The following is a 22,572-nucleotide window of genomic DNA, read 5'->3' on the forward strand; positions in this document are numbered from 1 at the left end:
AGTTTCCTCTCCTGCCTCATATTCCACAATTATTGGGTGTATATATACTCTTTTCCACCTTGTTTACTCAGCTCAGGGCACGCACTGTTATAAAAGTGCCCTTGGTTGAAAAAAGAAAAAAAGATTGTACCTATGGGTGCTGGATTTGATTTTCCAAACCTAATTTTAAAAATGTCTGTGATTACAAACCAAACCTTTGTGCAAAACCCCAACAAGAATCACTCTTTTTTTTTTAGGAGTTGCAAATTCCTTTGTGTGAGAACCTTAGTTTAATAAATATGCCCAAACAGACTTTATTCTAGACAGAAAGAAACTGTGATAAGAAATAACAGTGGGCACTTTTGCTTGAGTTGAGGTTATATTTTCAAATGCAAGTACAGCATGAATTCTTTGGAAAGGAGAACTTGCTGGAATGTTGACTTCTCAGTCATCAAAGGGCATTTCTGGACATTCGTCTTTATCTCTAATTTTCTGCATAGCTATTTGTTAGGCTGATAACAGTGTGTTTTATGGTTATTGTCCATTAGCCAGTGCTATAGTTTTATGAGCCATGTAGAAAAAGTGCAGGAGGAGTTCAGCCTCCTTAGGAGTGTTATTTTGTTGTTGATATTTAAAGGAGTCCTGACAGCCACCCTCCTTCCGGTGAAGGGAGAAAGGAAGTGTTTTATTATTGACTAACCCCAAAATGTGGTGGTTGGCTGGACTGAAGCCATGTCTTAAGTTTGAAAGAGATGGTAAAAAGCCATCTTAGCTATTTAAATCACATGAAATCTTTATAACTTGTTTCTCAAAAGCAAGAAAAGAAAGGGAAAAAATAAGCATGTGGAAGATTATTGTTTCTTTCCTTTTTTAAAAAGCTCTGATGTATGTTTGAAAATATTTTATGAGGTCACACTAAAAAAAAAAGAGTAATTGGAAGAAAAATTCTGCTTGTCTAAGCGAAGAGCACATTTGTAGCGGTAGGGTAAATGTTTTATCGATTGAGAAGCTGGGAAACTCAAGTCATTACTCACCATGGGCTAGAGAATAATTGCTAATGCTCTGGCGGAAAGATTAAAAACAGTTTCTGGAAGTATTTCTTACAATGATCAATGGTGTATCATCCCAGGCCATTGGATCTTCAATAACATTTTTCCCTTTTGGGATACAATCAATTTTTATAATATGATTCATTTGCCAGTGGGCATGCTTTCTTCATACGATGAAAAGGCACTTATGCATCTCATATTGTTGAAAAGTAATCTTATATAGCCAAAGATCAGGCTGTGGTATAGAAGACCCAACTGAATCCATCTCTATTTTAAATGGGATTGGGAAATCATCTGGGGTAGAAAGTCGGGTGGGGAGGGGGACACAGTGCGCAGTTGCTAACTTCTTTGTTGTTGCTTTGTTAACCCTTTAAGAATGCATTTAACCCTCTCCAACAGCAGTCGTGATCATCATATCTCTAGGATAGTGACTGAGGTTGCTCTATTAGATTTGAGCATATGCCACAGTGAGCATGACTCATTTACAGCACTAATTACCATGGCAGAGCCTCGGGTCAAGGGTTGTCTTACAGCTGTCAACGGGCTGCTCTTCTGACAAGGTCTTCAGCATCGTGCAGCAGAGCTCAGTGTAGGTCCACTGCTGCCAAATCCCTAATGCCTCTCTGCTTTAATAAATAGCAGCTTAAGTCATGGGAGGCTGTGCTCATAGCAATATGTCTCCCAGGAGAGAAAGTACAGAAAGCTTGAGCACAGTAACTTCTCAGGATCAAGCTTGCCACTGGATTTGTGCTGAGGGACAAGGTGAGCCCCATCACCTGGATCTGCCAAGTGAATAGGCACCCCCCCCCAAAAAAAAAAATAGAGCATTAGAGCCAAGCTCAGGAAGTGATAAAATGTTCTTTTGACGGGTCAAGTGCACCCCAACCTGGAATTTTATTTGAATCTGAGAACGACGGCTTTTATGAGATTACAGAAAAGGTAATCTACTTCCTGCCTATTCCAAATTCTCCTCACTTGATACCCTGGCTCTGTACCCATGGCACTGAACATCCAAATGAAAATAAAAGACAACAAAAAAATTTGAAAATATAGTTTAGAGTGCCAACATTTTAAATATCTCCTAGTTTGATGGTGGGATTATGATTATGCCCAACCTAGGTTCCTGATCTCCCCAAAATTTGTTTCCATTTGAAAGGTTAGCATCATATAGACACAATTGCTCACTATTTTTCATTTTTGTATGTTTCCTGTCTATTTATTTGGTGAACAAAGTCATTAGGTTCCCTATCTCTTTTTTTTTTAATTTCAAAAGGAAAAATTATCAATCTTAAGAAAAATAAAAATTAAAAGACAAAATTTACATATGGAGAATGATTTAGATTTTACTAAATAAAAAGGCCCTTGTATGTCTTATTAACGTTTTAGATTAGTCTTCCTGAGAGCAAATATTAAATCATCCTTCTCATCATCATAAAAGGAAGTTTATTGGGTGCTTACTTTGAGTCAGGCACCAAGTAAAAGCCAAATATTTATATAATATACTTAAACAGTAAAAGTGTGTGTGTAAAAAATATAGCTTTTTACTTGGCTTTTACAACTCTATAAGATAGGCAAGTGTTATTATTTTTTAAAATTTTTTTACAAAACAGGAAATTGAGACCTAAAGTGTGTAAGCATACTAACCATGGCCACAAAGCTGGATTATGATAGGACTAAGAATGGAACCAGGTCTGTCTACACTGAAGGCACGGCTCTTGGCTGCCTCACTATGTTTCATGCTCATAAATCTTCTTGGCTCCAAATTTGCTAAGAGTATTGACATAAACATGTAGGTTAACTTACACTTCTAAACCTAGAATTCAAGACTTCTCCTGATCGGTTCCCAATGAACCACCTTCCCAGTGTTACCTTTGGTAACGGATACTCTGAATCTTACATTCCTGCCCAAATGGTCTTCTTGCTATTTGGTCTACTAACACCTTAGATCTTTTCTCCTTTCCAATTTCACTTCTGCTGATGCAGATATCACATCCCAAATGGACCCTGCAGAAGTTCTTTCTCACCCCTCTGAACTTCCACGTCACTTTGTTCTATTCCACTTAAAGAGGATTTTATGTTTCCTTATATTATAGTCAGCTGAATATGTCACATATTTTATTATACATTTGCTTCAGTCTCAGTGCCTAGCACCATGGAAAGTTCACAATGGGCTCTGAATTAACAATTGCTGAATGAATGAATAAAAAGTATGTGTAATAATATCAGTCCTTCAGGAATAACAAATACTCTATTGGGAAAGCCCATTGTAATCCACTTTTAGAGTGAAAATCACTCCCATAACCAAATTTTAGATTCTTAACCTAGCTGAGTTTTAACCAGGCCTTGGTCTTTGGGTGGTGTGTTGGTTTGCTAGAGCTGCCATGACAAAGTACCACAGAGTGGGTGACTTAAACAAGAGAAATTAATTTTCTCAAAGTTCTGAAGGCTGGAAGTCTCAGATCGAGGGGTCAGCAGGTTTGTTTTCCCCTGAGGCCTCTCTCCTCGGCTTGCAGGTGGCAGCCTTCTTGCTGTGTCCTCACATGGTCTTTTCTTTGTGTCTGCATGTCCCTGGTGTCTCTTCCTCTTCTTATAAAGACACCATCAGATTGAATGAGGGTCTTCCCTAATGGCTTCATTTTAATTTAATCACTTCTTTAAGGTTCTGTCTCAAAATACAGTCACATTTAAGTGACTGGGGCTTAGGGCTTTAATATATGAATTTGGGGAAGACACAATTCAGTCCATAACTGGGAGCTTTTGGGAAAAGATAGAAGATGCTGTATTAGGATGAAAGCATCATAAGTCTAAGAACTGGCAACTTCTCAAATAATCATTTAGAATCCCTGGTCCTATAATGCAGCCCTAGCTTTAAAGAGTGGGCCACTTTGATGATGAATCTGTCAGCAAATTTGAAAATGCCTGAATTTAACAGATTATAGTGAACAAAGTGAAAACCCAAGGCGATTTCAATTATAGAGCAATTCATCCAGTGTGAGCTGGGGCAGGAAGAGTCTCAGAACACAGACTGAGTTAGGGTAAGGGAGGAAGTGCATGCAAATTCCTCCTCCAGTAGGAACTTGGGGTGGGGGGCGTCTCTGCAGAGTGACATAACAAAGCATGGCTATTCCTGTAATTGTGTTTGCTCCAGCTCTTGGGCCAGCATACCTTTGATGCTCCAACGAAGTAGAAAAGAGCTCATAGATTTTCAAGGCTGCAACTGAAGCCAGAGGTATGCTGTTAACGGTTCAAGACAGAGGAAAATTGTAATATATGGCCTCCAAATTTACACTCTTCCTGACCCAGGTAATGAAACATGAACCACACATCCAGCTTTTGATAAAGTAGTGCTCAGTTGTGCAGAGAGGGACTGCGGGTAGGTATTTATTTCTCTGGCTGCCTTCCTAACTTGTCCTTGACTGGCAAGGCTTTTGCATTAACCCTTTTCTCAGAGGATCCCGAGCAGGCTGCTTCCTGGTGATGAAGTCTTCCTGCATCTACCACCATCCCTCGGGTTTCCATTTGCTTGTAATTATCTCATTTTGTGTGCTATTGCGGCCAATGCAATGATAACATCTCATTGAATGATTACAAATTTCCCGATGAAGAAAAGGAGACAACTTCTGTGCCACATGGTCAGCCTCCAGTAAGGAGGAAGCAGGCTGTCAGAATTTCCCATCTCAGAGAGACGCCCAACCCTGTAAATGAACCTGATCAAGCCACCCCCTCTTGGCACCTCCCACAATAATGTAGGAAATTTGCTGACCTGGTTTTTGAGAATTAAGAGAATGATGATTGCAAAGTGATATAAAATGGAAAGCTTTAGAAACACTAAATAACCAAAACCGTCATTAATGGAGATATGTCAAGAACAGGCAAAAGAGGGGAGAGAAGAGGAAAGGAAAGGGAAAAGGAAAATCTGAAGATGGATGTCAGCAGTGCTGTTACTGAGCCTCAGGAATCTGTCACCTTCCTACAGGCAGACCCAGCATAAAAATATTCCAGTAGTGAGAGCTTTAAAGTAAAACACAAGATTTAGCTCCCAGAAAGACAGCCGCATGTGCGTGCACACGTGCATGCTCATGTATGTTGTAAGTGTCATGGAGGAAGCATTGACTTTGGGGAAGAAAACAGTGTCAGCCTCTGAAGCAAGACTGAAAGAAGGTGCTCCATTCTGAGCACCCAATGGGGGGATAATAAAGGATGCCTGACACTCAACCTTCTATGGAAGGGGCACTGGCACAGAAACTAAGAGAATGAAGACCATGACAGTCCACAGAGTGAAGGAGCAGTTTAATCCTTTAGGAGAAGAAAGGCTGTGACTTTGGAATAAGTGCAGTGGCTTGGCCTCTGGCGAGGCTGCTTACACAGGGGTTGGGGGCTCACCCTCAAGGAAATGACGTGTGGGAGCCCACAACCCTAACTGGGGTGGCACACGGCAGCAGAGCTAGGACTTTTTAGCTGGGTATTGCCTTAGCAACCTCAGAGAACAAAAGACTGTGGGAAAATGATGTGCATCCCAGTTTCCCCCTCTCTCCCCTGTCACAGAAGCTCCCAGCAAATCTGCAGAGGGTCTGCAGGATGCAGGGTGGGCCTTTTCACCATCAGTGCACCCTGGATATACCCTTAGAGTGAAATGATGTTAGAATCTACTCAACAAAGGACTGTTTAGAAGACCCAAAGCCACTATGAAAAACCAGTGAAATCACATAAAGTTTATTGAACATGGAGGTACAAAATCAAGATTTCATTCAGTGACTAACCAACCATGTGGGTTTAGGACAGTTGTGTAACTTCCAGAAGCCTCAGGTTATTCATATGCAAATAGGAATAAGAATCGCCTCATAGAGGTGTTGAAATTATGTATATGAAAGCCTAACATAAACACTTATTCAGCACCTCTTCTGTGTCTAGAACTAACAGGAACTGCAGGCTCAGCAATGAATAAGGAAGGCAAAGCCTTGGCCTTGTGGGGCTCAGAAGCTTATACTGGAGTCACAGCAGGTGCCAGTCAGGGATGATTGACACTTATCTGCTTTGTTCCTGAGACAATTAGGCTGGAGCTTTCGGACTGGGTTCTGACCATGTCATGTAGGTGAATGTGATAGGAGAGAACTGGGGTGCAGCAATGGGAGGTGGGTGGACGTGGTGTGAGGGGACTCTGGGGTCCAGCAGTGTGACATGGTGGACATGGGTGGATGTGGTGAGAGGGGACTGGGGTTCAGCAATGGGATGTGGGCGGACGTGGTGTGAGGGGACAATGGGACACGGGTGGATATGGTGAGAGGGGACTGGGATCCATCAGTGGGATGTGGGTGGATGTGGTTGAGGCACCTCTAGGCCTGGACCTCAGAAAACATCTTGCATGACCATCCAGCCCTCTCTGCCTTGTGTGGTGCTCATGGAGGCCACATGGTCCAGATGCTGTAGCTACAAATGCATAAGAGCTATGTGATCTGCACCTGACAGGGGTGGGAGCCCAAAATAGAGAGTTTTCAGAGTGTATTTGCTACCCCATCTAAGCCTTGCTCATCTCACTAGGGTACCTGAGGCATGCCAACATGGCCTGCCCTGTGAGTGAACTTGGAAGTAAGTCCTCCTCCCGTTGAATCTTGAGATTACTGTGGTCCTTGCTGATACCTTAACTGTAGCCCATTTAGGGATTCTGAGCCAGAAGCACCAAGTGAAGCTGCACTCAGATTCCTGACCAGTAGAATTGTAAGATAAATGTTCCATTGTTTTAAGCTTCTAAGTTTTAGGGTAATTTGTCACACAGCAATAGATAACTGATACAAATCCACATGTCCATCAATAGGTGGATGGATAAACAAACTGTGGTGCATCCATACAGTGGTGTGCTCCTCGGAAATAAAAACGGAGGAATGCTGATACACACCACAGCGTGGATGAGTTTCAAAGCATTTATGCTGAATGACAGGAGCCAGACTTTAAAACAGGATATACTGTAAGATTCCATTCATATGAAATCTAGAAAATGCAAACTCGTCTGTAGTGGGAGAAGGCAGATGAATGGCTGCCTGGGAATGGGGAAAGAACAGGGGTGGGGTACATGATTACGAGGGGGCATGAGGAAACTTTTGGGGGTGATGGGCATGTTCTCTATCTTGATTGGATTGATGGTTTCACTGGTATAAACATATCAAAACTTCTCAAATTGTACCCCCTAAATGTATGCAGTATACTGTATGTTAATTATTATTTAATAAAGCTGTTAACACTGCCTTTGTCTGGCTATATAACTCAACTCTAAAGTGACTTATTTTGTTTGAAGTGGTAATTTTTTTCAGCATCTCGAAAACGAAGTGGTGTGCTCTTCCTCCGAGCCTGGCATTTGGGCACACCTGTGCACCCCTGATTGCATCTATGCATTCGGCCATCTAGGTCTCCCTGTTAAAGGAACACCATCAATTACGTGACCCAGTTTCTTTCAAAATAATGACTTGTTAAAAGCAATTGCTTCTCCGCTGGTCCGGGTTTGCGGGTGAGTATTCACTTACTCTTCTGGTACTGACCTTCCTCTTTAGACCATACTCCTGAGGCAAGACTCCAGGCTCCTAGGTGTGTGCAATGCCAACCCAGACACAAGCTAAGGAAGCTTTTCAGAGGGTAAACAGAGAGTATTTACGCAACTGTGTTTATTAGCAGTGTAAAGAAGAATCAAGACTGCATTCTGCACACTTTAGGTCCTAAAGGGAAAAAAAAACAAGACAAAATAAAAATACCTCTCAGAAGCCTGAGCCCCCAATGCTCTAAACCAGGCAACAGGTGCAGTTCTCCTTTTCAGAACTCTCCGGTGTGTTTTGTTGAGGGGACGTGGCTAGCCAGGTTTATTGCTCATCTTCCGCACTCATCTCGTTAACTTACTGACTGCTTTGCCAGCTATCTGGAGTCACCAGTCCCTGCGACAGAAAGCCTACCTGACTTGGGCATGAAGTGGGGAATCTAAATAAAATTCTGATATGACCTTAATACCTTCCAAATTACATATTCAAGCAGTTAAAACCTTTTCATGGCTGACTAAGCTTCTAGAAGCCACAACTTAGAAGATACCTCATGCATTTTATAACAAATAAATTAAGGGGTCATTTGACTTCAGCAGAGCTGAACCCTGTTTAATGGTTTTAATTATTTCCTGTTTAGAAAAATTACACTTTTTATTTGTAGGATTTTCTAAGGAAATGGTCCCAATTAACATTTTTGCTAATGGACATATACAAATAAACACATATTATAGATACAGCAGTTTGCAAAATCATAATTTAATACTATACCTTTTATGATGACAGTCATATGACAAGTTTGTCAACAAACCTCATTATATCCCACTCCTTGGAAAAGATGTGCTAGGAGTCCCTTGAATATTTTGAGATGCCCAGGATTACTGGGTAAGTATATGTCTTTCTCATCCTGTCACATTCCTTTCTCCTCCAATTTGGGTGTCAAGAAGAACTGTAGATGGGCTGTATCCACCCCATCGATGGCTTTCCCCAGACCCATTTTCTTCTGATGCCTCTATGCAGTTGCTCTTCTTTCCTTCCTCGGTCATCTAACACCACAGCTGCCCTCTGAAGCTCTGTAGGGCAGGAGATATTTGTTTAAGACAAGGCCGAGGCAGGGCTGAGGCAGGACAATGGGAAAATGTACAACCCCCTGCTTTCCCAAGTATTGAGTATCATAATCTCATTTGAAAACCAGAGAATGAATTTAAAGCCAGAGCTTCACGGGAGTTAAGGGTCAATGAGGAATCAGAGGTCCGAAGTCTACTAGAACAGTATTTGTGAACAAGAGGTGGGAATCTGGAATCTGAATCAAAGTTCATAAGAAGAGAATGTTCTAGTTTTGAATCACAGTTCAGGAGAAGAGAATGTTCTAGACTTTCCTTCCCAGGAAACATTTTTCTTGGAAAGGAAAAACTAAAGGGCTGTTGCTCTATGCTGGGCAAAGTCTGGAGAGGAGTTAATGGAAGTCTGAATCACAGCTGTATTACTAAGAGTTACATGATCGCCTTGTCTCACTGTCCTCATCATGAAATGGAAATTATAATATTTACCACATAATATCTATTTATGTCCCAAATCCAACATGCAGTAAATAACATAAAATGTCTAAATCTTTTAGAATAGTCCCAAACACATAATAACTGCTTTAAAAATGATGCAGAAAATATTCTGAAATATTTTCCAAATTGTGCTGAGGAAATATTATTTTATGAGTCATTACTAGGCATTATATGAAAAATATCTCTGTGGTCAAATTAATCATAATATGTGGAGCCAAATAATTTTAAATTGTCTTAACTAATGTTGGACATCCAAAATTCTTTAATATACTAATATTTATTGGAAAAATATTGTACATATTTAGCATTTCCAAAATTTATTGAACCAAAGGACCATTTTGGCTACATTCTGCAGAATACGCATTGGCAGTGGTTAATTGCCTGACAAAGAATTCACTTAGGGTGCCAGAAAATGAGAAAGTTTAGCTTCAATGAATTTTTTTCACATCTAGAAAGAAGTTAGTTTTAATTTTAGCTTACATGTATTTTTGTATCATAAGATCAAATATCACTTTATTACATAGTTATTACATAATAAATATGAAATAAATATTAGAAACACCATGATCTTTCCAAAGCTCAAGGCTTCTAAAGGCCCTAATTCAGCGTAGCTCTTTGAGAGAGACTAGTTTACTATGGCTTGAATATATCTCCATAAAATTAGTAAGTAAGAGTACCTAGCAGATAAGAATACTCATTAAGTATCAATGAGGAATTAGAGAACTCAGAGCAGTAATGGATTTTGATGATAATAAAGGGTTAATTAACAAAGAAAACACAACAATCTAAAATGTGTACATACCCCAAAATCTGGAAAGAGGGGGAACTACTCTAGTGGGCCTGCCAGGCAGGGTTGCCACCATGGTGGTCCTAGAGGACAGAGCTTTGAGCCAAAGACTATTATTCTAGAGCTCTAAAACCTAATGGAGTTTGCCCTGCTAGGTTTCAGAGTTGCTCGAGACCTGTGATTCCTTTCTCCTTTCTGATGTCTTGCTGTGGAAGGGGAATGTCTATCCTATTGACTGTATTTTGGAAGCCGATAATTGGTTGTCTTATGGTTTCATAGCCTTCCCAACTACACAGAGAGAAATTTTACCCCAGGATGAATCTTACTTCAAGTCTCACCCAAACCTGATTTAGAAAATATTTAAATGAGCTTTTGGACTTAAGAGTTGGTACTGGAATGGGTTAAGACTTTGGAGGCTATTGAAATGGACTGAATATATTTGCATGTGAGAAGTACATGGATTTTAGGGGCCCAGGGGGAGGAGTGTTTTGGGCTGAAGTGCATCCCCAAAATTCACATGTTGAAGTCCCAATGCCCAGTACTTCAGAACGTGACTGTATTTAGAGACGGGGTCTTTAAAGAAATGGTAAAAGTTAAATGAGGTCTTTGGGGTAGAACCAAATCCAGTATTACTGATAAACTAATGAAAAGAGGAGTTTCAAATGTAAACACACACAGGCAAAAGACCACGTAAAGACAGAAGGATAAGATGGCCATCTATAAGCCAAAAAAGAAGCCTCAGAAACAACCCTGCTGACACGTTGATCTTCGACTTTTAGCTACCAGAATGCTGAGAAAATAAATTTCTGATTTTAAAGGCACTCGGTCTGTGATACTTTGCTATGGCAGTCCTAGCAAACTAATATAAATCCAAAATGCATGAAGTAAAACTGACAGAACTAAAAAGGGAAATAGACAAACCCATAATTATAGTCGCAGGCATCAAAACTCCTCTTTTAGTAATTGATAAAACTAGTCAACAGAAAATTATTAAGGATATGGAAGAACTAAACAATATTATCAACCAACGAGATGTAATTAACATTTATATTGTAATTTGTTATTGTGATTATTTTTTAATAGTAAATCGACATTTATATAGCCCCACCAAACAATAGCAGAACACCCATTCTTTGCAAGTGCACATGGAACGCTCCCTATGATAGATCATATCTTGGGTCATAAAATAAACATTAAAACATTTCAAAGAATTGGAATCATACAAAGTATGTTTTTCAGTCTCAGTAGAATTAAACTGGAAATCAATAACAAAGATAACAGGAAAGTTTCCAAACTAGTGATTAAACAATATACTTCTAAACAATCCATGGGTCAATAAAGAAGTATCAAGGGAAATAAAAAATATTTTGAACTGAATGAAAATAAAAATACAAGGTATCAAAATTTGGACAATACAGCTAAATTGTTTTTTAAGCATCAAATGTTTATATTAGAAAAGAATAAGGGTCTCAAATTAACAATCTAAGCTTCTACCTTAACAAACCAGACTCAGAAAAACAAATTAAACACAAAGGAGGCAGAAGGAAAGAAAGAATAAAGGTAGAAGCAGAAATCAATAATATTAAAAGAAACAATAAAATAATAAAAAGATGAATGAAACCAAAATCTTGCTCAAAAAAAACCCTAAGAGCCGAATTATTATTTTTTAAAATCTTGTTTTTTAGAACTGATGAACTTCTTGCAATACAGTCAAAGAAAAAAGACAGATGACACAAATTACCAGTAACAGAAATGATAGAGAAGATACCACTATAGGCTGTGATGGCTTTATAAGGACAGTAAGGGTTGCTACAAACAACTCTACACACACAACTCAACATCCTAGATGAAATTAACCAATTCCTCAAAAATCATAGAGGAGTAAAACTCTTGAAAGATAAAACAGGTAAACTGAAGAGTCTGTTAAAGAATTTCAACTCATAGTTAAAAACTTTGCAAAAAGGTATCTACAGCCCTCAATTATTTTACTAGTGAATTTCACTAAATATTTAAGAAGAATTAACACCAATTCTAAACATAGAAAATAGAAGAGTTGGAAACACTTACCAATAATCTTTCTTAGGCCAGCATTATCCTGACATGAAAATCATACTAAACAATTCCTGAAATGAACTCTAAGGACCAATATGTCATGAACACAGATGCAAAAAATCCTCAACAAAATATTGAGAAAATTGAATTCAAGAAAAAATGAATAATAATTGTTTATGACCAAATAGGATTTATCATAGGAATGCAAGGCTGGTAAAATATTTAAAAATGACTCAAGATAATCCACCAAATTAACATTCGAAAGGAGAAAACCCACATGATCCTATCAATAAATGTAGAAAAACATTTGACATAATTCAATATTTACTCTGCATAAAAACATTCAGCAAACAAGGAATAGAAAGGAACTTCTACTTCTACAACCTGATAAAAGGAAATACAAAAATGTCCTATAGCCAAGATCACACGTGATGGTGAAAGATTGTTTCCCACAAGATCATATACAAGGTAAGGATGTCAACTCTCACAACCCCTGCTTAACATCATTCTAGAAGGCATTGCCATTGCAAAAGGCAATAAAAATAAATAAAAGGTACATATACAAGAAAAGAAAATTTAAAACTGTCCCCATTTATAGATGACATTATCGTCTATGTAGAAAATCTCAAAGAATCTACAAGAAAAAATCTTCTAAAACTAAAAAGTGAGTTGAGGAAAGTGATAAGATACAGAGTCAATACAGACACAAAAATCCCTTCATATCTCTATACATTAACAAAGTATGATTGGAAAATGAACTTTTAAAAATAGAAATTTGCAACATTTCCCCCAAAAAGAAACACATAGGTACAAAACAGGCAAAACGTTTCCAGGATTTATATGCTGAAAATCATAAAGTATAAATAAAAGAAATGGAAGATCTAACTAAATAAAGACATACTGTGTGTAAGGATTGGAAGCTCAACATATAGTAAAGATCTTCACTGATCTATAGAATTAATAAACAAAATTCCAATCAAAATCTTAGCAGGATTATATGTAGATAGACAAACTGATTCTAAAATTTGTATACAAAAGCAAAGGAAGTATAATAACTAAACCAATTTTGAAAAAAAAAATAGTTGAAGGAATCACACTGTCCCATTTTATAAATTTCTATGAAACTACAATAACCACTGTAGCATTAGCCAAGAGATAAACACATAGATCATTGAAACAGAATAAAGGGCCAAAAATACACTTAACACAAACATGGTCATTTGATTTTCAACAGAAGTGCAAAAGCAATTCAATGGAGAAATTAAAGTCTTTTTGACAAATTATATTGGAAAAATTGAACATCCACATGCAAAAAAAGAAAAAGAAAATGGAAAACAAAAGAGAACCTTGATCTAAACTTCACAACCTACATAGAAAGTTAATGCCAAAGGATCATCACCATAAACATAAAGATCAAATAAACGTTTCTAGAAGAAACTACAGGAGAAAATTTTTCTGATCTAGAGGTAAGCAAAGAGTTCTTAGACATTGTACCAATAGCATGATCTATAAAAGAAAAATTCAATAAATAGGATTTACAAAAATTAAAAGCTTGCTCTGCAAAAAGCACTATTATAAGAATGGAAAGACAAACTCCAAACTGGAATAAAATCCTTGCAACTCATATGTGTGATAAAGGACTTGTATCTGGAAAATATGAAGAACTCTCAAAACTCGATGGTAAGAAAGCAATACACTTAAAAATTATTCAAAAGTCTTTGAACAGACACCACTGAGAGTATATAGATGAGAAATAAGCACATGAAAAAATGCTCATCATCATTAGCCATTAAGGAAATTAACGTTTAAATCATAATTGTGTACTCCTACATATCTATTAGAATGGTTAAAGTGAGTAATACTAATAATAGCAAATCCTGGTGAGAATGTGGAGCAACTGGAACTTTCATAAACGACTTTTTGCAACACAAAATGGTACAGCCACTATGCAAAATGGTTTGGCATTTTTTCGTAAAATTAAATGACCGCACTTATTATATGACCCAGCAGTCTCAGTCTTGGATATCTACCCCAGAAGCATAAAAGTTTATGTTCACCCAAAAGTCTATAAACGAAATCTTGGAACAGCTTTTTTCTTAATAATCAAACGTTGGGAATGACTTAGGAGTCTTTTAAGGAAGGACGGGATAAACAAGCTATTGCACATCCATAAATAGAAAACTATGTTGCAATAAAACGGGAACAGTCTGTTGATATACACAAAGGCATCATGCTGAGTAACAAAAGCCATTCTTTACAGGTTACAAATTGCTTGACTCTATTTCTATGACGTTATGGAAAAGCTGAAACTATAGCATAGAACAGATTGACGTTTTCTAGGAGTTAGTGATGAGGGGAAGATAGGACTTCAGCATTCTCATCTAGTTTGAGGGTAGGATTTGTTGTTGTCACTTATTCTATTAATTTATTTTCTATGCACATGAAATGTTTCTGTTCTTCTGGGAGCCTAGGCTTTTGGAATGAGAAAACAAAGCATAAAATTAATTATGTTTTTCTTTTATTTCCTGCCATGCTTTTCCTTCCCTAAGGCAGTGAGCATAAATAGTTGAGCTGATAAAGTAGGGGAGGACAAAGGTAGGAGGAAATAACAGTAATGACATTCGTTTGTTGCAGTGGGCTACTGCGAACTGGCAGGGAGAGGCAGGAAACATCAAGGCTTAAGACAGGAAGCAGAGTTTATTGATGCCAGCAGTGACTCAGTGGACTCCTGTCACAAAGGCTGAGCCCCGAACACAGCAGGGCTGTTATTTTTATATCATAGCATTTCTGGGTTTTTGAAACAGGGCAAGAGGTGTGATCTTATGATCTTATGTGGTTATGACTTTGTCTCAGGGTGGAAAATTACCGCAGGAGAAGCAGAAGGGAAAATTCTGTTACAGTAGTGTGTGGCAACCGTAGTGTGAGATAAGGCAGGGGTGCAGCTGCAGCTGGATCTGTATGATATCCAGGCAGGGTTTTGGTTACAGCATAGCGTGGCACAGCATGGGTGCCTAACGGACACAACTGGGCAGGACACAGCTGGGTAATTACGAGTGCCTCAGTCTACCCTGAGCACACAGAAGTCTGGATAGACTAACAACTTGCCCAAGGTCGTACAGAGAGTAAGTGGCAAAAGGGCATTTTAAGCTGAGTCATTAGAGAAATATTTTAGTGAGGTGTCAGGAAAACCAGGGAACTTTAGTTGGGGTGAACAAAGCAGGAGGGTCGCATTGTAACTTAATTGGGTCCTAGGCATTTTTGCCTTTGTGGGCCTTTCTTCCATAATAACATCCACATTAAACATTCCTTTTGATACGACTTTAGATACTTCAACATTTTTTCCTATCTTAGGGAAAATTTAATAGATTTTCAAGGGCCCTAAAATGTCCATTTTCTTTAAATTTTCATTTGAAGAAAATTAAAGTTTTTCTCCAACCCTAAAAGTTCATTTTTTCCCCTGACTTTAAAAGAAACTACATTTGACTCTTGAACAAGTAAGGGGCTATGGGCACTGACCTCCTGCATAGTCATCAGCCCTGTAAAATTGGACTCCACCCAAAATTAACTGCTTAAGTACATCTCATGCTTTCCCCCAGGTCATGGCCCCACAGCAGTTGTTACTTATGTAGTAGTAAAGTAGTTCACTACTAATAAATGCTTAACTACTTAACTACTAGTAGCCTTCTTTTTTTTATTGAATCAAAATTGATTATACAAATTTTGGGGATTCAACATTGAGATATGTTGACCAAATTAATACTACTAGCATGTATACTGTTACAAATCGTAATTATTCTTTATGCCCCTTGTTCAATCTCTCCTTATCCCTCTCTCCCTCTCCCCTCCCACCAATAACCCTAGATTCCTTCCCTCCTTCTGAAAGAGTAATGGTTACCTTGTTGATTTGTTGCCTAGATGATCTGTCCAATGCTGAGAGGTGTGATCAGGTCCCCCAATATTATCATAGAGCAGATGCTGTTTCTGTCACTCTGGAATGGACTTTGTGGAGAGAGACATCCTCTTCTTTTCCTTATCTCTGCTGGTAACTCTCCTTGTGTCAATGCACTTCAGTGGCTGGTGGACCATCCGTGTGGTGGTTGTGGCATCTAGTCACTTTCACAGCAGCCATGGTTATAGTGGTGGCTGTGGTGAGCCAACCACACGGAGGTGATGTTTTTGTATGCTCCTTTGTGCTGGCAGTGTGCCTGGTTGTGGGGAGTGACTGGGCCTTGCTCCATACCTTGGGACCCTAGGCAGGCCCCGAGGCAGTGGCATGGTGTGCCTGGTTGTGGGGTGCAGGGGGGCTGGACTCTGAATCCATGCCTCGGGTCCCCAGGCAGGGACCCAAGGGCCTGGCAGGGTGCTTGGTTGTGGAAGGGGGATCCAGTCCCCGGATCCATGCCCTAGGCCCTGGGGTCAGGCCCTAGGACACTGGCAGTGTGCCTGGTTGTGTTTTAGGGGTCCAGTCCCTTTATCCACACCTTGGGGCCACAGGCAGGCTCCAAGGTGCTTGTGCAGTGTGCTTGGTTGTTTGAGAGGGGTCTGGTTCCCAGCTTCAAACCTCAGGTCCCTGGGTGGGCCCTGATGTGCTGGCACTGTGTGCCCAGTTGTGGGAGGGGTTCTGGTCCCTTTCTCCATGCTTTGGCTCCCTGGGCTGGCCCTGAGGCACTGGCATGGTGTGCCTGGTTGTGGAAGAGGGGTCTGGTTCCCTTCTCCATGCCTTGGGTCCTTGGGTGGGCCCTGAGGTGCTGGTGCAGTGTGCCTGGTTGTGGGAGGGATTCCAGTCCCTGTCTCCAAGCCTCAGGTCCCCAGGCTGGCCTCAAGGTGCTGGTGCAGTGTGCCTGGTTGTGGGAGGGATTCCAGTCCCTTTCTCCATGCCTTGGGTCCCCAGGCAGGCCCTAAGGTGCTGGCACACTGCCTATTTGTGGGAGGGGGTTCCAGTCCTCAGATGGCTCAGTACCTTAGGTGGGCCCTGAGACACTGGCATGGTGTGCCTGGTTGTTTGAGAGGGGTCTGGTCCCCAGTTCCATGCCTCAGATCCATGGGCTGGCCCCGAGGTGCTGGCGTGGTGTGCCTCGTTGTGGGAGGGGGTCCAATCCCCTTCTCCATGCCTCATGTCCCCAGGCAGGCCCTGAGATGCTGGTGCAGTGTGCCTGGTTGTGGGAGGGGAGTTCAGTCCCCAGGTCCATGCCTTGGGTCCCCAGACAGACACCGAGATGTTGGTGTGGTGTGCCTGGTTGTAGGACTGGGTTCCAGTCCCTGACTCCATACCTCAGGTCCCTGGATGGGCCCCGAGGTGCTGGTGCAGTGTGTTTGGTTGTGGGAGGAGTTCCAGTTCCTGGCTCTATGCCTCAGGTCCCCAGGCTGGCCCTGAGGTGCTGGCATAGTGTGCCTGGTTGTGGGAGGTGTGTCTGGTCCCCTTCTACATGCCTTAGGTCCCTGAGTGATCCTGGAGGTGCTTGCACAGTGTTCCTGGTTGTTTGAGTGGGGTCCGACCCCTGGTTCCATACCTCAGGTCCCTGGGCAGGCCCTGAGGTGCTGGTGCAATGTTAATGGTCGTGGGAGGGGGTTGAAGTCCCCTTCTCCATGCCTTGGATCCCCAGGAAGTTCCCAAGGCACTGGCTGTATGCCTGGATATGGGAATGGGGTCTGATCTCTGACTACAAGCCTCATTTTCCTGGGCAGATCCTGAGGCACTGGCAGTGTGAGTAGTTGTGGGTGGGGGTCCAGTCCCTGACTCCATGCCTCATGTCCCCTGGCGGGCCCCAAGATGCTGGTGGTGTGCTTGGTCTGGAACTAATTTTTTTCCTTTGCTTACTTCTAAAACAGTGGAACTTCCTGTGGGAACCAGTAGTTGAGCTCTGTGATTGAGATAAATTGTGGCTTTGCTCCTCTTTCCCTAGGAAAGGCTTTTTGTGCAGCTCAGGGTTTAATGGTTGACTTTATAGGTACTTCCAGCTCTCCAGAGATCCAGTGCACCTGGGTTGTGTAGAAACTCTGAGCTGGGCCTGAGTTTTTCATCAAACTGCACCCCATGCAATTCTACATTCCTGACCAGTCTCCTCTGAGTGGTCCTGCACTGATTGGGGGGTGGATTGGCTGTCCTTGCTGTGTCCCAGTGCTCCCCAGGTGGACCTGTCTCCCCCACCACCCATGCTCCAGACACTTCCCATGGGATGGGCCCTGTGCTAGTCCCTTGTGATGACTCGCCGGCCTCTGAATGGCTCCCCCTTTTCAGCTGTTCTAGCTCCTCGCTCCTGCATGGGTCCACGGGAACCTATTAGTGGTCTTGCTGGCCTGGGAGCCACCAAGGCCCTCTTCTCCCCTGCCGCCTCCAAGCCACTCCATCCAAAGGGCATAGCTGTGGCTTCTGCCAGCTCCTGCTCCGTGCACTCAGCAATTCCAGCCTTAAAGCAGCCAAAGCCCGAAATGCTCAGAGCAGTTTTTTTCTTTCTGTCATCGTGGTTTCTCCCACCTTCATGAACTCCATAGGTCTCTCCTCCTCTTCCCCTGAGCTCCAGAGGCCTTAGCTTGGCTGGTGTTACATTTTTGTAGTTGTAAATTGGTTGATTTATGGGAGAGAGGGATGCTGGCGACCATCTATTCCGCCATCTTGACTGCAACCCCTGGTACTAGCCACCTTCTTAATGGTAGGCTACTTAACTGTTCTGGTATGTCATTCATTCATGACATTTTCCAATGTATTTATTGAAATTACCCAGTGCATTTATTGAAAAAGATCTGCATATAAATGACCAGTGCATTTGAAACCAATGTTGTTCAAGGGTCCACTGTACTTTGTATAGTATAGTGTGAACACCTTATATATTTGTCGAAATATACAAGTACATAGTACAGTGTGAACACATTATATATTTGTCTAAACCTATAGCATGCACACCACCAAGAGTGAACCCTAATGTAAATTTTAGACTTTGGAGGATAACAATGTGTCAATGTGTGTTCATTAATTGTAACAAATGTACCACTCTTGCGGGGATATTTATAATGGGGAAAGTTATGTATATGTGGGGGCTGGGGGTGTAGGGGAAATCTCACTACCTTCCTCTCAGTTGTGCTGTGAACCTAAAACTGCTCTAAAAACTTAAGTCTATTAAAAATATCAAACCATTTTTTGTGGCCTCCTAAAAGTATCAAGGGCCCTCAGCAATGTGCCTACTGTATTAATGGTACCTGCAAAGCAGTCACTAATCTAAATATTGGAAAAGTTCCTTAAATTTCCTAGAAGAAGGCATGATAGCAGCATTACAAAAATGATAATTCTGACTCCAGGTTGTCTACAGCAGACTTCAGGGAAAGCGTTAAAGCACAGTTATCACATCGCTAAGCAAATACATTTGAATTCATGGGTCTTCAAATTTTCTTTTCAAAAAAATTACCCTTACTCATTTCTTTCATCTACACCTGAATATCATATATTGTCCCAGTGATGGTGAGGAGAAAACAAATAATGAAGGGAACAGATCCAAGGTTTTTGGAAAACAGCCAGTCAATTCCTTTCTCAGTTGTTGCCGCTACTTCACCAACTGAGCTCCCCAAACTGCAAAGATCAGCAGTGGCTGGTGGGCAGATCATTACTTGCATCCCCTACAGGGCAGAGTGAAACCAACATTTTCCACTTGCACGGCTCCCTGTTCTTTACGAGGAAGCCCTGTATTTTCCCTTCTAATTAGGAAATGTTACCAGAAATCACCCTTTGGTCTACCTCTTATACATCATATGAGTTTATTTAATCTGTGTCTCTCCTTAGTCATTTTTCTACTGCCCACTTGTGTGCCTTTATTCATTTGTTCCTTCTGCATCTTCATCCTCTTCCATTTATCAGCCTTCTGGTTAACCTTCACAACCTAGGCTCCAAAGCCACCTGTCCCATGGCTGCTTTCAAGATATTTGCTCTTAGAATCAATACCTCTTCTCCTTCCATGGAAATTCTAGCTTTCTCTTCCTCTATTGCACAACAAGGGTTGTAGTTCATTGTGATATGTCACTTCCCAACCCCAGAAGAGAGCTCTCTCTGTCTTTCTATATTCCATTCTACCTGAAAGATATTCAAAAGCAATTGTTGGGCCGGCCCGGTGGCGCACTGGATAGTGCGCCACTTGGGAAGCGCGGTGGTGCTCCCGCCGAGGGTTCGGATCCCACATACAGACCGGTTCCCGCTCACTGGCTGAGCGAGGTGCGGGTGCAACACCGAGGGTTGCGATCCCGTTGCCGGTCCCAGTCCGGTACGGGCGCGACACTGAGGGTTGCGATCCATTGCCGGACACGGAAAAAAAAAAAAAAAAGCAATTGTTAAATTCTGAGATTGAGTAAGTTGAAGTCCCTTCTTTAGATTCATCATTGCTATAATCTTCTCCATGGACTCTCCCAGGTATCTTGATTTGCAAGATGTGAAATATGCCGGTATTAGGCATTTGAGGAGCTAATGCATGTTGCCAAGCATTTCAGACAATCCTTGCTTTCTCTGAAATGCTGTACTTCAAAGAACCTGTTAAGGGTAGATTCAGGAAGCAGCCACTGAGTTAAGTCCCTATGTGTTAGATCAGGTAGTTTGTTAGAAATCACCAGTGACACCTAAAAGCGAGATCCCAAATTACCTTTGATCACAAAGTCCTTAGTAGCTGCCGGTTTGCTCAGGAAGAAATGCCATCCACTTCCCCAAGCCCGAGCTCTCCATGGGAGTATCTATACTGACCCCACTCAGCACCACTTCATCAGTACAACTGCTTCAGGATTATTACTACAATAACATACACAACTATAACAGCTAACATTTCCCTAATGTTTACAATGTTTTAAGCACTGTTTGGTTCTTACATACATTGCATCACTTTTCCTTTAAAAATCCCATAAAGTAGATATCAATATTACCAAATTAATTCTGATTAGGTCAAAAAGACTCAAAATGATTAGAGATCTATTCTGCACAATCCAATTGGTTGGAATGCAACATAAAGGGAAGTTGGTAGAGATAGAGGGAGGTGGTGGGGAAGGGGTGGGGTGGGGACTGTCTCTCCTCGAGGTAGTTGACGTGGACTAACCTTGTGTAATATCTCATCTCAGGGATACTTTGTACAATGTGGGTGTAATGCTTGCATGAACTCTTGACGATCTTGAAAATAAAAGGCCAAGAAAAGTACGGCTTCTATATCTGCGAAAAGAAGCTTGAAGTTTGAAGAAAAAAAAATAACTAGACATAAAAGATAATGCATTCAGAAGTTCAGGATACTCAGCAAGGCCCTAGACACCCGAGTGCTCCTGCTACACACATTCCCTACCCTTCCTTTCTAATAAGGTAGAGGAAGAAAGAGGAGAAGCAACACCAATTTCACAAATAACTGTTTGAAATTATTGGGATATAGAAAGAGGAGGCAATAAAACAGACTTTCAGTATCATTTTCTGGTATTTAGGACCTACTTCCTTCTGGAATATCTGTATCTGGGAGTGAACGGGGAGTAACAGGGAAAACTTAGTCATAGCATATCAAGAGAAATGCAAGCAATACAGAGAATGTTCTTAGTGTTTTCAAGATTTGAGAACTGTAGAGTCTCAGTACATCCCATAAGCCTCCCACCCAATGCCCACTGTAGTGTAGGGATAAGTGAGCATTAGAATTAGCAAGTGGTGGAAATTTTCCGTGGCTCCAGTTTGGCCTCTGAAGACTGTGAAGCTTCCCTAGCACTAGTGTGGGTCTGCTCTACAGCCTAGGAAAGTTCTCTGAAAAGTAAGGCTTTATATAACAGAAAAGGCCCACCATTGGCTTATCAAATAAATATTTGATAATATTTAGTTAAGACCTGAGAGTGCTGCTTAAGGCACGTGCATCGATTTGATGGAGTCACATAAGATTACAAACCTTCATATTCATCCCTGGAGACAGTATCACTTGAGATACTGATAACCAACCTAACAGCAATGCTGTGAAGATTCAGTGGGAGGACACACGAAGCTTGCTTTGCAGCTTGCAAAAGAGCTATGCAATATTTGCTCCTTATTCTTAACTGTTTTGAAAATTGAAGTTAAAAAAGCTAAGACCATAGCAATAAAATAGTTCACAAAAAGGGATGAGCTTAGTGTTCCCTTGGAAATTAGACATAAAACTGTCCTTTTAAAATTTGCTTTTATTCTATGTGGACATTGATTTATCATAAATTATTCATTATGTCTTTGAGGTTTGTTTAATCAGACAAAGACAACCAGAAAATGTGCAGGTGTGAGTGACTTCAGAAATGTGCTCACAGGTTCACAGAGTATCTTTGTCACTTAAGATAAAATCCTGGCCACAGGGCTGTGTGTACTCAGCCAGCAGAATTTCTATCTTCTTTCTTCTTCCTTCCTTCATATTTTTTCCCCTAGGAGGTCTAGGAATACCATTTTCTCAGAGTATTCTGTTACTTTTTCTGTGCTTCAATAGCCCTATATGTTTCTTACTTCATTAAACTTCAAAGGCAGCAATAAATAAAAGTCTTATGCAGTTTTGCAAGCATCAGGAAAAAAATCATAGATTCCGCCAAATTTGGAATCAAAATTAATTTTTCACAAGCATAGTCTATTTTAAGCAGCCAACTTAGATGGACAAGACAAATTTCTCCAGTGCTACCTAAGA

This window comes from Galeopterus variegatus, unplaced genomic scaffold, assembly GCF_000696425.1.
Source record: "Galeopterus variegatus unplaced genomic scaffold, G_variegatus-3.0.2 Scaffold217, whole genome shotgun sequence".
Classification (NCBI taxonomy): Eukaryota; Metazoa; Chordata; class Mammalia; order Dermoptera; family Cynocephalidae; genus Galeopterus; species Galeopterus variegatus.